The sequence below is a fragment of the Phoca vitulina genome, unplaced genomic scaffold (assembly GCF_004348235.1).
Source record: "Phoca vitulina isolate PV1807 unplaced genomic scaffold, GSC_HSeal_1.0 scaffold3, whole genome shotgun sequence".
In the NCBI taxonomy this organism is placed as follows: Eukaryota; Metazoa; Chordata; class Mammalia; order Carnivora; family Phocidae; genus Phoca; species Phoca vitulina.
Window position 1 is genome coordinate 9,302,181 of NW_022589706.1, and position 15,651 is coordinate 9,317,831.

The following is a 15,651-nucleotide window of genomic DNA, read 5'->3' on the forward strand; positions in this document are numbered from 1 at the left end:
TATCAAACTTTGATACGGTGATAATAGAGAACATATTCTTTTGAAATGTTTTTGAAACTGCCATAAAATTGTCTCTATATTAGGCCATAATTCCAAAATGAAGGAAGAAGTGAGACAACATTATTACCATGTAATAAAACTAGAAATTAATGGCAAAAACATGAATGCAAAAGCCTTTTCACCTTGAGAAAATGTTTTTTAAAGTATTAAAGGACTTGAAGAAAAAGGAAAGGTGAGCAGAATATGCAGAATATCTTGACAAAGGTTAGTGAAAATACTGTGTATGTGAGTCCTAGGGATAAAACATGCTCGAAAGAAAATGTATGGCCTTAAATATTTATAGCAGTAAAAAGAAAAAATAAAAATATAATGCAAGAGATAGAAAAAGAACAACAAAGTAAACCAAAGGAAAGTTCAAGGAAAGGATTAGTGAAGATAATAGTAGAGTGGAAGGAGTTAGAAATATAATTAAAAATAAAATAAAAGTTTGGGGCGCCTGGGTGGCTCAGTCGTTAAGCGTCTGCCTTCAGCTCAGGTCATGATCCTAGGGTCCTGGGATCAAGCCCCGCATCGGGCTCTCTGCTCAGCCGGAAGCCTGTTTCTCCTTCTCCCACTTCCCCCTGCTTGTGTTCCCTCTCTCGCTGTCTCTCTCTCTGTCAAATAAATAAAATCTTAAAAAAAATAAAAAAATAAAATAAAAGTTTGGTGTAAAAAATTGATTAAATAGATAAGAAAAAAAGGAAGAAAGTACATATTTACAAGAGAAATGACAAGAAGGAAAAACAAAGCAAAAAGGGAAACTAAAACATGATAGAAAGTTATTTTGTGCAACATAGTCTATGAAAATAAATTTTAAAACTAGAATGAAATAATTGGCTAAGAAAATAAGCTGTAGATACATATAACATATGTCAAATATGATGACTGACCCAGAAGAGAAAGAAAATCCCAACAGACCAGTTTCCATAGGAAAAAAGTAGAGAAATAAAGTCCCGGTTCCCCTATTCACTGCCTCTCATCCTTTTAAATGTTGTTCTCTGATACCAGGGGCTTGGTGAACTGTTCCATGGGTTCCTTTGCCTACTGCCTTCTGCTGGTGGGAGCATCGAGGAAGGGGAAGTTAGGGGAGTAGAGACTGGGCTTTCTTCTAGTTTGTTGCTGTTTCTGTCTCCCAGCAGAAGTGGGTGGTTCCACCCTTCAGCTTCTAATGGGGTCTCCTAATGGGATCTTCACTGTTCCCTTGAGGTCTGAGCCACCATTTGCTGAGGCCTTCCTCCTAGTTCCTAGGTTCTTGTAACTCCTCTGTCCTCCCCTTTGTTGCTCTGTTCCTAAGAGGAGTACCTATCGGCCTTCTCCACTTATCTCTTGCTGTGCCTCTGCGTTCCCTTCTAGCTACTTCAACCTTTTAAAACCTGTGTAATCCATTCCTTACATTAAATTCCATCTGTTGAAATATACAGTGTGTTTTCTGCCTCGTAACTTAACCTCTCTGTGCCTCAGTTTCCTTAGACGTAAAATGGAGGCGACAATGATAGAATCATGATGATAATGATAATAAAAATTCTTACCTCATTAGGTTGTTGTGAAGATTAAATGAATTTAATATATGTAATAACAGGTCTGGCAGAGGAAACCCTATGTAAAGTATCGCTGCTCTCAAAAAGATTTACTCACCCTCCCTCCACAAAAAAAAAAAGCATTTGGCTTAGATAGATTTATTGGAAACTTTTATGAGAACTTTAAAGTTTTTTTATTTTTACTTTATTCTAGAGCACAGAGAAGAAAGCTTCCAAATCAGTTCTTGTGATACAAGTATAACATTGATAATAAAGAAACATTTAAGAAAAATTTTATAAAAAAGAATATAATAAAACTGTCTCACTTTACAAAGAAAGATGAAAAAAATCCTAAGGTAAGGCATTAGCAAAGAAAACTTAGTAGTACATTGAAGAATGATCCAAATAAATATTTGTATTTATGAGAAATAAAAAAGGCTTAGTAGGAAATCTAGTAACATAATACATCATATTAATAGCTTTAATAGGTGTACTTTAATGATGAAGGCTCCAGGGCCCATGGTCTTCTCCTCTCTCTCTGCATTCATTCCCTTGGTGATCCCAAGTTCTCTTGACTTAATGTGCTATCCATCCCCTGTTTTTGTGTGGCCCTCAAATTAAGAATGGTTTTGCACTTTTAAAGGGTTGTTTGAAACCAACCAACCATACATACAAACAAACAAAAACCCCCAAAAAGACAGAGATAGTGACTCATAAAGCCCAAGCTGTGTACTTACCAGGTTTTTTAAAGAAAAGGTTGTACTGTCGCTCAGATACAATATAATGGCATTTGTTATGGGCTGACTTTTAAAATCATTTTCATTTAAGTACAATACACATCCAGAAAAAAAACACATTCCCTAAGTGTACTACTCCATGAATTTTATAAACTGACCATACCTGTTTAACCAGCACCCAGATCAGGAGACAGAATTTACTTGGTCCCCTGAAACCAACTTGGAATGGAGTGGCCTGGCTTTTGTTCTTGCAAATGCATACCCTCATTTTCACTCCATTGCAATCTTGAGAGTACAGTTTTTAAATTTGCCTCTTACAGTCTTTATTACTTTTTCCGCTCTTATTAATTTCCAGCCCACTGGATAAGAAAATATCTTAACTTTATCATTATCTTGTCCTATTTCTTTTTAACAACTTGAAAATTTTAACAGAGGAGAGAATTGAAAATTCTTATCAAGCTGAGCAACAAGAAACTAACACAACAGCATCGTGTAGGATGCAGTATATTTTTTTTCCCTAAACGGGCAGAACATAATGCTGAAAAATAACATAGTACTTCACTTTAAATAGATTAGAGAGAATGATGCTTTGTGTCTTCAAGGTAGCATATACACTGTTTAATGCCAAAGTTGCTATGGAAACTATTGAATGATAGAAAAAAACAGTTGCATAAAATTTGTATAATTCATGGATTTCTGAGCATTTTCAGCCCTAAGTTTATAATACACGTAACTTCTTACCCAATGGGCATTTATCTATTTGGTAAACATCTTTTTTGTCTGTATGTGCTGAAATTGTTCTATTGATTGAATTACCAGAATTATCAATACTCTATTTCAAAGGCCTAAAATTGTTGACTGTACTTGTTTTTTTGATAAAGTGTACTCAATGTACACACATTCTTATTTAAAGAATAAAGTCCCACAAATAATTTAATTATATAAAGGCGTTCAGCCCTTTAGAAATTTAACAGGAATAAATGACCTGTGGGAAAACAAGAAGACTAATAATTTAGAAATCTGTACATTATTACAAATATTAAGTTTGGATTCCAAGGTGGAGCGGAACCTAGTTTAGAAGAGATGGTGGGAATCTTCATTGTAGGTCACAGATATTTTTGTCGTCCTTTTCTTTCTTTCTTTTTTTTTTAAGATTTAATTTATTTATTTATCAGAGAGAGGGAGAAAGAGAGAGATCAAGAGAGAGCACAAGCAGGGGGAGTGGCAGGCAGAGGAAGAAGCAGGCTTCCTGCTGAGCAAGGAGCCTGATGCAGGACTCGATCCCAGGACCCTGGGATCATGACCTGAGCCAATGCTTAATCAATTGAGCCACCCAGGCATCCCTCACCATCCTTTTCAAAAGAAAAAGAAACATGAATTCATTAATTAAGCAATCATTCGTTAAAAGCCTTCTTTGTTTTCAGCATTCTTTTCAGGCACTGGGGATTCAGCAGAAAACAAGACCATAGGGCAAAATCCCTGTTCTCATGAGGTTTACATTCTAGCAGCGGTAGATAGATGATAAACAAAAATATTAGCTAGTGTGATAAGTATTACAATCAGAATCAAATAAAGGGGCTATTTATTTTACTAGTGGGTGCTCAAGGAACTTCTCATCAGGAGATTACCTTTGATCTAAATCCTAAATGGCAAGAAGGAGGCAGGTGGGTGAAGAATTGGGGAAACAACACCCAAGCAGAGGAAAAACTGAAGCAAGGCTCTAGAACATGGATGAGTTTATTTCTCTCTCCCAAGAAGCGGAAGCTGCTTTTCGTACCTAGTGCCCACAGCCAAGTGAAATTCAGAGATCACGGTGTTGTTTGGCATTTGGAGTGTGACATTAAAAGGAAAGAAGAGGTTTGCCCTTTTGTTGACTGCCTTCTCTGCAGCCCGGGCCTTGATGCTTCAAAGTGACCTCCCCCTGGCTGTCAGGCAGAAACAGGAGATTGAGTATTAGGATACTCAGCAGGCGCTCTTTTCTTTATACATGGTTTCTTTTCTTTTCCTTTCCCTCCTTCTCCTTGCCTGCTTGTCTTCCCTTCTTTCTGTTCTCCCTTCCTCCCCAACCCTGTCCCTGCCTTCCTTCACTCCACAAACATTTGTGACATGCCCAGGGTGTGCATACATGACAAAGGCACCATAAAAGAAGTTTCATGGGAACAGATTCATCAGTTGGAGTTCACCAAGAACAGGTGGTCCCCATCCAAGAAATTCAAACGCACAGCTTGCTTCAGCCTGGGCTGGTTTTCTGAGGCAGAATTTAAAAGTTCCAGATTCCCAAATTTCAAAACACAATAACCTCTTCTGTTTGTTTCACTTATTATAGCAAATGTCTCTCATTTGTGAGATCAACATTTTTGGCATGTGCATTTTGAGGTGGGAGTGTGGGGGAAAGTGTTATGCCAACAGTCAGGGGGAAAGGAAACTTTGTTTTCTCTGCATGAAAATAATGACTAATTCCTTCACATCAGGGTTGGCCTTTGGGATATTGATTTTGAAAACTTAACTCGGGGTGGGGGGGAAAGCAAACAGACATGCAAATGAAGCCATAAAAAAGTGCAAAGGAGATGATGTGCATGCTAAAGATGAACATTAAGACCTATCATAGCATGTAGCTCATTCCGAGAGGAATATATTTTAGAGCATTTTTATAAGTGGGTTGGGAAGAATTACTTTTCTATTTTACCTACTCTGGACTTCAGAATTGTTAATGGAGTCAACATCATTTGGATATTATTATTGTTATTCCTATTGTTTTAATTAACACGATCTGGGGAGGGCCTGAAATTAGAAACTTTATGAAGCTAATTAGAAGGTTACTAGTGAATCCACACTAGCAGATGAGAACTATGTACAGCTTATTTTATATATATATAAAACTTAACCATAATTACATTTTAGTTCATTATAAATAATAACTAGATATGAACTTCCAGTATCTTCTGACTAAGAACTAGTGCAAACTTTAGCCCTCTTGCACTGTCAAAGGAAAGGTCCCCGTTCGGGGCTGACTGGGATTTTCTCTTCCCTTAGTCTCTGTTGATCAACATCCCTCACCAGTTGGTCACAGAAAAGCTGCTTCATTGTATGGGATGGGTAATGTTATGTGTCAATTTGACTGGGTTAGGGGATGCTTAGATAGCTGGTAAAACAGTAATTGTGAGTGTGTCTGTGAGAATGATTAGCATTTGATTCAGAAGACAGTGAAGAAGATTCACCTTCACAAATGTTGGTGGGTATTATCCAACCTGTTGGGGGCCCAAATAGAACACAAAGGTGGAGGAAGGGTGAACTTGAGCTGGGTTGTCCATATTCTGCCCTCAGACAGCAGAACTCCTGGTTCTTGGTCCTTGGGACCCCAGGATTCACACCAGATTCTCTTCGGACTTGGACTGAATTATACCACTGGCTTTCCTAGTTCTCTAGCTTATAGACAGCAGATTGTGTTAACCACGGGAGCCAATTCCTGTAATAAATATTTATATACACACACACCTTATTGGTTCTGTTTCTCTGAAGAACCCTGACTAAATACAGTGTATTGGGTTAAGACCAATTTGGAGACTTCTCAATCTTTGCTTCCTCAGTAATTTGATGTGAAAGTCTACTATGGTCTGAATGTTTGTGTCCTCCCCACAATCTGTATTTTTGAAATTCTAATGTCCAAGGTGATTGTATTAGAAGGTGGGGCCTCTGGGAGGTGACTAGGTCATGAGGGTGGAGCCCTCATGAGTGGGATTAGTGCCCTTATACAAGGGACCTCAGAGAGCTGATCTTCCTTCTGCCATGTGAGGATATAATGAGAAGTCTGCAAACCAGGGAGAGGGGTCTCACCAGAACCTGACCATGTTGGCACCTTGATTTTGGACTTCCAGCCTCCATAATTATGAGAAATAAATTTCTGTTGTATGTAAGCCATCCGGTCCTTTGTATGTAAGCCACGGCACTTTGTTATAGCAGCCTGAATGGACTAAGACAGCCTAACTTTCCCTGACTTGCATATCCAGTTACTATCTCCACCTAGATTTCTAATAGTCTTGCAAGGTCTCAAATCCAAAATGGAATTGTTAATTCTGCCCATTGCCTTCTATATCTTAGGAGTCTGTTCTTCCAGCTGTGTAGGGCAAAAGCACTTGGAGTCATTCTTGACTCCTCCCTTTTCTCATAATTCACATTTAGTCCCTTAGCACATCCTGGATGCTTGTTGTAGGCTGACTAATGACCACAGTTAACTATGTTCCTTTATTCACATCCTTTGCAGTGTGGCATTAATGAACTTGTAAAAGAGACCCAGAGAGCTCCCCTGCCTCTTCACCACATGAGGTTACAGTGGAGAGGTGGCCATCTCTGAGGGCACAGTGAGCCCTCACCACACACAGAATCTTCCAGCGCCACGTTCATGGGCTTCCCAACCTCCAGAACTATGAGAAATGAATGTGGTACTTATAAGGCACTCAGTGTCTGGGTACTTTGTTATAGCAGCCTGAGAGGACTAAGATAATTTCTAACCACAGTTTTGTTGCTTTTCTTCAGTGTTCTTTCAAAGCACTGGGTGCTCAGGGCTACTGTGGTGTGGCTCTGTGTTCTCTCTCCCGGCTCCCTCCAGACTTGAGCACTGGGGGAGGTTTAATCATTCCTGACTTCTTTTTGTGTGTGTGAATGGATCAGAATCAATAAACCCCCTTTTGATGACTGTGCACCCTGTTGTCCTTCCTGATGCTACTGACACACACCTCTGTAGCTGTCAGAACCTATGAGCTCTGACCTCTGTCTACCTACCTGCCCACCTACCTACCTCTGTCTGTTCTCCTGTTCTTCATGCTATAGATACACTGGACTTTTCTTAGTTCCTGGATCCGCCATAGTCTTTCCTGTCTCAGGGCTGTCTTAACATGCTGTTCCTGAAAAGCTTTTCTGCTGTTATCAATCCTTTTTCTTGTCAGAGCACCCTCCCTGCTTGTGCTAGCTGATTGCTACTCATTTCTCAGATCTCTGTTAAGTGCCTCTGCCACAAATATGTTGTCCCTTGACCCTGTAGTCTACAGTGGAACTTGCTTACAGTATATTCTCTGCATTTGTTAGGATGATGTTAACTAATTCAACTTCCAAATTTCAGTGGTTTTACTCAAAGTTTATTTCTTACTCACTGTATAGTTTCCTAGGGCTGATGTATCAAAGGACCAAAAGCTGGGTGGCTTAAAACAACAGTTATTGTCTCCAAGTTCTAGAGGCTAGAAACCTGAAATCAAGGTGTCAGTTATTCTCTCTGATGACTGTAAGGAAGAATCCTTCTTTGTGCTTTTCAGCCTCTGGTATTTGCCAGTAATCCTTGGTGTTCCTTGACTTATAGATGCATCGTTCCAGTTACATGTCCATTTTCCTCCCATGTGTGTCTTCACGTTGTCTTCTCTGAATCTGTCTTTGTGTCTTTTTTAGAAGGACACCAGTCATATTGGATTAGGGCTCAGTCTGATGACCTCATTTTAAATTGATTACCTTTGTAAAGACCCATTTCCAAATAAGGCCACATTCTGAGGTGCTGGGATTTATGACCTCAACATAATTCACCCATACTTATATAATATAGATGTTTTTGGCTAGTGGACAGTCTTCCTACCCATGATGATTTAGGGACTAGACTTCTCCCACTTTATGGCTTTGCTGTCCCTCAGACTTTGGTATCACCTGCATCCAGCTGCTGGTGAAAGAAGGAAGAGAGGGTATGGAGAAGGCATAGTACCTCATCCCATGTTGGCCCAGAGGTGGTGCATACTCTCTTTCCTCACACACTAATGGGGAAGACTTGTTTGAAGGCCCCACCTAGATGTAAGGGGAGAATGGAAAATGTAGTCTGCTGGGTATGGCTTCTTAAGCCATCTGTGATGAAGAGCTGGTATTTCTATTTACAACTCATCACAGACCAATAATTTTATCAAATATAATTAAAATGTATTATATTTAAAATTGAATTTGAAAACATACAAAACACAAGATCTATTTTTTATTCTTAAAATTTAGTAGACATAAAATTACTTTACCAAAATTTATAAGTTTATAATTTATAAGGGGCCACTAACGCAGTTTGCAAATGGGCACTAGTCCATGGCCACAGTTTGAGTGGCTCTGCCTTACAGTGTGGAAGGGAGTTGTTTTAGTCAGCTGGGGCGGCCGTTAGAAAAACGCCCCAGACTGGGTGGCTTAAACAACAGACATTTATCTCTCATAGTTCTGGAGGCTAAGAAGTCCAAGATTAAGATGCTGGCAGGTTTGGCTTGGTGAGGGCCCTATTCCTGGCTTGCAGACAGCTGCATTCTCACTGTATCCTCATATTTGGAAGAGAAAATGAGCTCTGGTCTCTAGCTGCCTTCTCACTATATCCTCATATATGGAAGAGAAAGTGAGCGCTGGTCTCTACCTCTTCTTATGAGTATGCTAATCCCATCATGGGGGCTCTACTCTCATGACCTCATCTAAACCTAATCACCTCCCAAAGGCCCAAATTCCCAGTACCATCACATTGGGGGTTAAGGCCTCAGTGTGAATTTTTGGGGGTGGGTGGACACAGGAGCATAATATTTATTGCATAGGTAACTATCTCTGGCCTCACTCTGATAACTTCACCTTTGCCTTCACACTTTGTTTGTTTAGCATTTGTCTTTCCTGCTTGTCCCCTGGAGTCTAAGCTCTGTGAGGGCAGAGACCACATTTGTCTTATTTACGGCTATTGCCCTCAGCAGTCAGTTGAATGCTTGGTATGAAGTTGGAGATTAATAAATACTTGTCAAAATTCTATTTCTGGTCTGCACCTGGAATAATCTCTAAGAAAATATGTTTACCTAAAATTTGTGACATTAATTCATTTAACAGAAGCTCTGTTATTTTCTTCTGCCTTTTTAATATTTTCCTTATGCCTTGTTTATCAAACACTTAGGCTCTAAATCTGTAGAGTGCAAAAAAGAATGATTTCCTTGGAACGATGGAGCAGAATGAAATGACAAGCAGGTGGTCAGGCTGGGTAGCTGGCTTGGTTTAGGGCAAGAAGAGTGGCAACAGTTGTCAGAACTCTGCATATAAGAAGAATAATTTTATAAGCAAAATAAGAATATTTTGCTAAAGAAGTAAATGTTGAGAAATAAAGAGAGGCCCAGCTTGTGGCCATAGCCATTGAGAATTCTTGGAAGACAGAGAAAGAAAAATTAAAGGTAATAGATGCTGAAAACATGTAGCCATGGAGAATGGAATGTTGCTGAGTTCTGTAAAGGATAAATTTAGTGAGTATTCTAAATGCCAAATTCAGAAGTGGCCCCATTAGTCAGGCAAGAATCTAATAAGACTTGAGCAGGATTATTTGCAACATATTTCTCCAGCAGCTGGAAATATTATTGTTCTTTGGAAGTGAACTTGGGAGGACTTTCTCCTAATTTTGTATCTCAGAGTCTTTCTTAAGAGTCTGGTTGCTACAGACAGAAAGGAATGTATGCTTAACATGCATACGTTACATGAGAATAGCTAACATTTATTGGGAGTTTACTTCTGTCAGGTACTGAACTACGTGCTTTATATGTATTGCTCATTTTACTCCTACAATAGCTCTACGAGGGAGATTCTATTGTTTTTTCCATTCCATAGGTAAGAGAACTGAATTGGTAAAAAGTTAAGTGATTTGCGAAAGCCCCAGAGCTTGTAAGTGGACGAATATATACCCAGTTGTTAATAACTTCTTACTTTAATACCAGATTCAATCATCTAAAAGTCAATTTTTTCCCCAAGGACAAATCACCATAAATCTCTTTTAGTTTTAGAAAAAATGACATTTTCTGTGAGCATATTTTTTTCTTACTGAAATTCTATATTATGCTATGTGATGTTATGTTGTGTTACACCATATTGTGTTATTCATTTTGGGTGACAAAGATTTTAGTAACTGATAACTGTATGAATGTGGCATCACACCGAATCTTGAAAGCTGATATAATTCAGAGTCAGAGGAACAAGAGAATGTAGGGGGATTTAGATTAACATTACCCAGGATTTTGCAGGCAACCCACTGCTTTCATATATTTCCCTCAGGAGAAGCTCTTGAGCTACAGAGAAAAATGTTAAACTCCAGTGACAATAAACCAGCAAAATAATGTGTTAAAAGAATGTTTATTGAGGGTGCCATTCTGATGAAACAAAAGTTATTCCTGCAAGAAAGGAGATGATGGCAACTCCCAGCGACTCAATTTCTTTCCAGCAGTTAATGTGTTTGAACTTGTGTGTTTCTGGTGTGTATTATTTGAGTTTCCTGTTTAGCAGTCTCAGTGATTTAGTATGGTATGGCCTTCCTTTGCTCCTTTAAAGTGACAATCAACTGAGGTTGTGTGTTCCTTCCCTTCCTTTCTTCTGTATCCTCTGATTTGTGACAGATGCGTGCCCCATTATCTTGGCAGGCGTCCTAGGAAGGGAGCCTGGAAGGTACCTTGCATGGCCTATTGTCTGGGATCCAGTAAACCATGATGCAATGCTGTGTATTCTCGAAGCACTAAGTATAACATGCTCTGGACTCACAGATGAGGGAATTAGCTTTATTTACATGGATGAGGCGGAGGAAAAATTTACACCGGGTTTTTGAATGCACCATACTGGTAGCTCCATGAAGGCAAAGCTTAAATGCATTTGTTTACTGCTGTATTGCCCAGAGCTTATGACCATTATTGAAATATAACAAGCACCAAATAATACGTTTGTTGAATGAAATGAATAAAAGGATGAATAATTGAGAAACCATTGTGGCAGAGTGGAAAAATGTAAGGACTTTGGGGTTGAAAATTCTAGGTTTGTTTCCTTCCTTACTGTGCTCCTCACCAGCTGTGTAGTGTTGGTGAAGTCACTTACCTGAGTGTTAGCTTTTCTCACTGTGAAAATGAAGAAAGTAAAGCAAATGCCCAAATACTTTTGTGAATATTAAATGAAGTAAAACATGTCCAAATACAAAAAAATTAGGCCATTAGTACATTTTCGGGATTTCTTTTGATACAGAATTTATAAGGGCTTAATTAATAAGGTGCCTTCAAACATCCTCCATTTTTACAGTGGCTCTTTCAGATTTGTCTTAGGGTTAATTTCCAACTACCATTAGAAGAAATCTTCAAAGCAGAAATAAACCTAGTCACCATCCATTGTTATACAGTAAGTAGTGATATAAAAATATAAAAATACTTCCTCTCATAAGGACAAGATAGCCTTCATTTTTTGTTCTACATAGGCAAATTAAATACATCTAAAAATAAAGAACTTAATCAAACTCAACACCCAAAGAACAAATAATCCAGTCAAGAAATGCGCAGAAGACATGAACAGACATTTCTGCAAAGAAGACATCCAAATGGCCAACAGACACATGAAAAAGTGCTCAACATCACTCGGCATCAGGGAAATACAAGTCAAAACCTCAATGAGATACCACCACACACCAGTCAGAATGGCTAAAATTAACAAATCCGGAAACGACAGATGTTGGCGAGGATGCGGAGAAAGGAGAACCCTCCTACACTGTTGGTGGGAATGCAAGCTGGTGCAGCCACTCTGGAAAACAGTACAGAGGTTCCTCAAAAAGTTGAAATTGAGCTACCCTACGACCCAGCAATTGCACTACTGGGTATTTACCCCAAAGATACAAATGTAGGGATCCAAAGGGACACCTGCACCCCAATGTTTACAGCAGCAATGTCCACAATAGCCAAACTATGGAAAGAGCCCAGATGTCCATCAACAGATGAATGGATAAAGAAGATGTGGTGTATATATATACAATGGAATATTATGCAGCCATCAAAAAAAATGAAATCTTGCCATTTGCAATGACGTGGATGGAACTAGAGGGTATTACTCTAAGCGAAATAAGTCAGTCAGAGAAAGACAAGTATCATATGATCTCACTGATGTGAGGAATTTGAGAAACAAGACAGAGGATCATAGGGGAAAGGAGGGAAAAATGAAAGAAGACGAAACCAGAGAGGGAGACAAACCACAAGAGACTCTTAATCTCAGGAAACAAACTGAGGGTTGCTGGAGTGGTGGGGTGTGGGAGGGATGGGGTGGCTGGGTGATGGACATTGGGGAGGGTATGTGCTATGGTGAGCGCTGTGAATTGTGTAAGACTGATGAATCACAGACCTGTACCCCTGAAACAAATAGTACATTATATGTCAATAAAAAAATAAATACATCTAAGAATGTGTAGTTCTTTTCTTTCTTTTTTTTTTTTAAGTAGGCTCCACACCTAGCACAAAGCCCAGCGTGGGGCCCGAACTCATGACCCTGAGATGACCTGAGCCGACATCAAGAGATGGATGCTCAGGGGCGCCTGGGTGGCTCAGTCCGTTAAGCATCTGCCTTTGGCTCAGGTCATGATCGCAGGGTCCTGGGATTGAGTCCCACATCGGCCTCCTTGCTCAGCAGAGAGCCTGCTTCTCCCTCTGCTCTGTTCCTCCTGCTTGTGCTCTCTCACTGACTCTCAAATAAATAAAATCTTAAAAAAAAAAAAAAATTGGATGCTCAACCATCTGAGCCACCCAGGTGCCCCTAAAAATGTGTAGATATTTTATAAATACAAATATTGATATTTTCCCCTGTAGTTTACTGTATTTATTTGAAAGCATGTGTTCAGTGAATCTGATATTATAATATCTGAAACTAGACTTTAGAGACCCAAAGAGCTGTCACAGGGTATTTGGTCTTTTCCATGGTTCAAGACCTAGTATTCATCAACCCTCTTTCTTTCTCTTTTATAAACCCTAAGACTAAGCATTGGGTGTTCTGGCAGTTAACAAAACACAATTTGACAAGAAAATTTAAGGAAAAGGAATTCCATTCTTTACTGTCATTCCAAAACATATTAAAACATTTCAAATGGCCCCCTGGGTGGCTCTGTTGGTTGAGCATCTGCCTTCGGTTCTGGCTCCAGTTGGTCGTGATCACGGGGTCCTGGGATCAAGCCCCTCATCTGGCTCCCTGCTCAGCGGTGAGTCTGCTTCTCCCGCTCCCTCTGATCCTCCTCCCTGCTTGTGCTCTCTCTCTCTCTCTCTCTCTGTCTCAAATAAATAAATAAAATCTTAAAACAAACAAACAGAAAAACCCCCACAAAAACCCATTTCAAACACACAGTGCAGGCAGCATTATTTTAAGATGGCCCCCAAGATTTCCACTCTTGTTTTATGTAATCCCTTTTTCCCTTGAGTGTGAAGGAGACTTGTGAGTGTGATGGGCTATCATTCCCATGAATAGGATACTAATCAGTTGACTTTGAGTTAATTAAAGAGGAATTGTCCTGGTTGGACTTGGCCTAATCAGATGAACTTTTAGAAGAAGTGGTGGTGGCCTGGAAGAAAGCAAATTTACTCATGTTATGAACTGACTATGAGATATGAAGCAAGGAACTGTGGGCAACTTCTAGACACTGAGAGTGATCCCCAGCCACTGACAGCTAGCAAGAAAGGGAGGACTTTTTCAGCCCTACAACCACAAGGAATTGAATTCAGTCAACACTGAATGAGTGAGGGAGTTTGGGAAAGAACCCATGCTCCAAATGAGAACTGTAGCACAGCTAACATCTTTTTTTGTAGCTTTGTGAGATGCTGAACCACAACGTCCAGGTCAGTTGTGCCCAGACTCTTGATCCAAGAAAACTGAGATAATAAATTTGTGTTAAGACTCCAAGTTTGCAGTAGTTATTATGCATTAATAGAAAAATGGATAATACAGTTGTGTTCTTTTTACACTCATTAGAATTCCTTTTCCTCTTCTATGCTCTTCTCTCATTTCTATAAGCTCACTCAAGCTCATTCTTCAATTTTCTAAAAACTTCTTCCTATTAATCAGGTCCAGCCTGATTAGCTTTATTATGCTGTCTTCCCTTCCAACACCCATTCAGCATTTTATCAGGAGGATCCACTTAGCTTTTCTTTCAGTAGGAAAGACCTTTTCCTCTTTAGAAGTGAGGAGGAGGGCTAGGCAGGCAATCTCAGACTCTTGCACCTGAAGAGAGAGTGGGGTAGTCTGAACATGTCTTTGTTATAGTTTTTGTGCCTGCATGAGCACACTTAATCAGACATACGTATGCATGATGAGGCTTAACTATTTACTTTAGACTCTTGAGAGAAAGCAGAACCTGTTTAGCCCATCAGGGTTTTCCTCCCACACTTAAGAATGGCTTGAGTGGGTAGAGACAGAGAGAGTGGACCTGGGGTTCTGCCTTTATTGGGGTTGAGGGTGGAGGGCCTATGGTTTCATGGGTTTGCTCCTTTTGGTGAATTTAAAACATAAGAGCAGGGAATTAAAGCACAGGAAGGGAAACACAGAGTCATTTAAGTAGCTGGTTGTCTAAGTCACTCAGGGCTATCTAAAAGGGGAACTTCATGGGTAGAGTGGCCTGGCTCTTTATCTAGTTATGTAGCTGGCCACTTTTTTATTAGAGATGGATGTCTTTGAAATGGATTCCTTGACAGTGGAAAACTTCATGTCAGACACTTGCATTACAGTAAAAAAAAGCTAATTGTCAACACTTAACACTACAACTTGTCATTGCATTGTTGCTTTTAGTTGTCTGTTTTATCTACTGGATTGTGGTTCCTGGAAGGTGAGGATTTGGCTTACTATTTCTCTGAATTTCCAGTTTCTGGAAAGGGCTTAATACACAAAAGGCACCCAGTTGATGTTTGCTGAAGAAATGAATGAAGGTAATGTCTGATGGTTGTGGGAAGTTGAAGGGAATGGTGTGAAGGTAAACTAAACAGGACTGCGAATTAGAACTTGGAAAGAAACTTAAGATTATTTCCCCAGCTCTCATTGGTTACATAGTTGGTTAGTGACATTTCCAGAATATGAGTGTGTTGGCTGACTCAGTCTCTGCTCTTACTCTACGAATGGAGCTACAACTATATTTGAATCAGGAGATAATTCAGGAAGGACATCTCAAGGAGAGGGGACAAATAGGAGCAGGAGACAAAGCAGAATATAAGTGTGTTTATATGTATGAGCCTGTGTGTGTACCTGTGATACTGTGATTAATAATATACATTTGGTTTTCCTCTTGGTTCCTGGTACAGAGCTTCTAAAACCTTTGGAATTTCCTAAATGATAAGAGCATTTTTTTTTTTTTTTAATGCATAACAAGCCCCTTTCAGCTACACCTGAGTGTATAATAGTGAAGTGATTTTTGGAAAGCCCTTAAGGATGGGGGCTCATTGTTAGGGGAACCAACCATATGATATTAGAGGGTTGGAATTTTCAACCCCACCGCTTGACCTCTGGGGAGTGGAGTGGGGCTGGAGGTTGAATTAATCACCAGTAGCCAGTGATTTAATCAATCATGACTA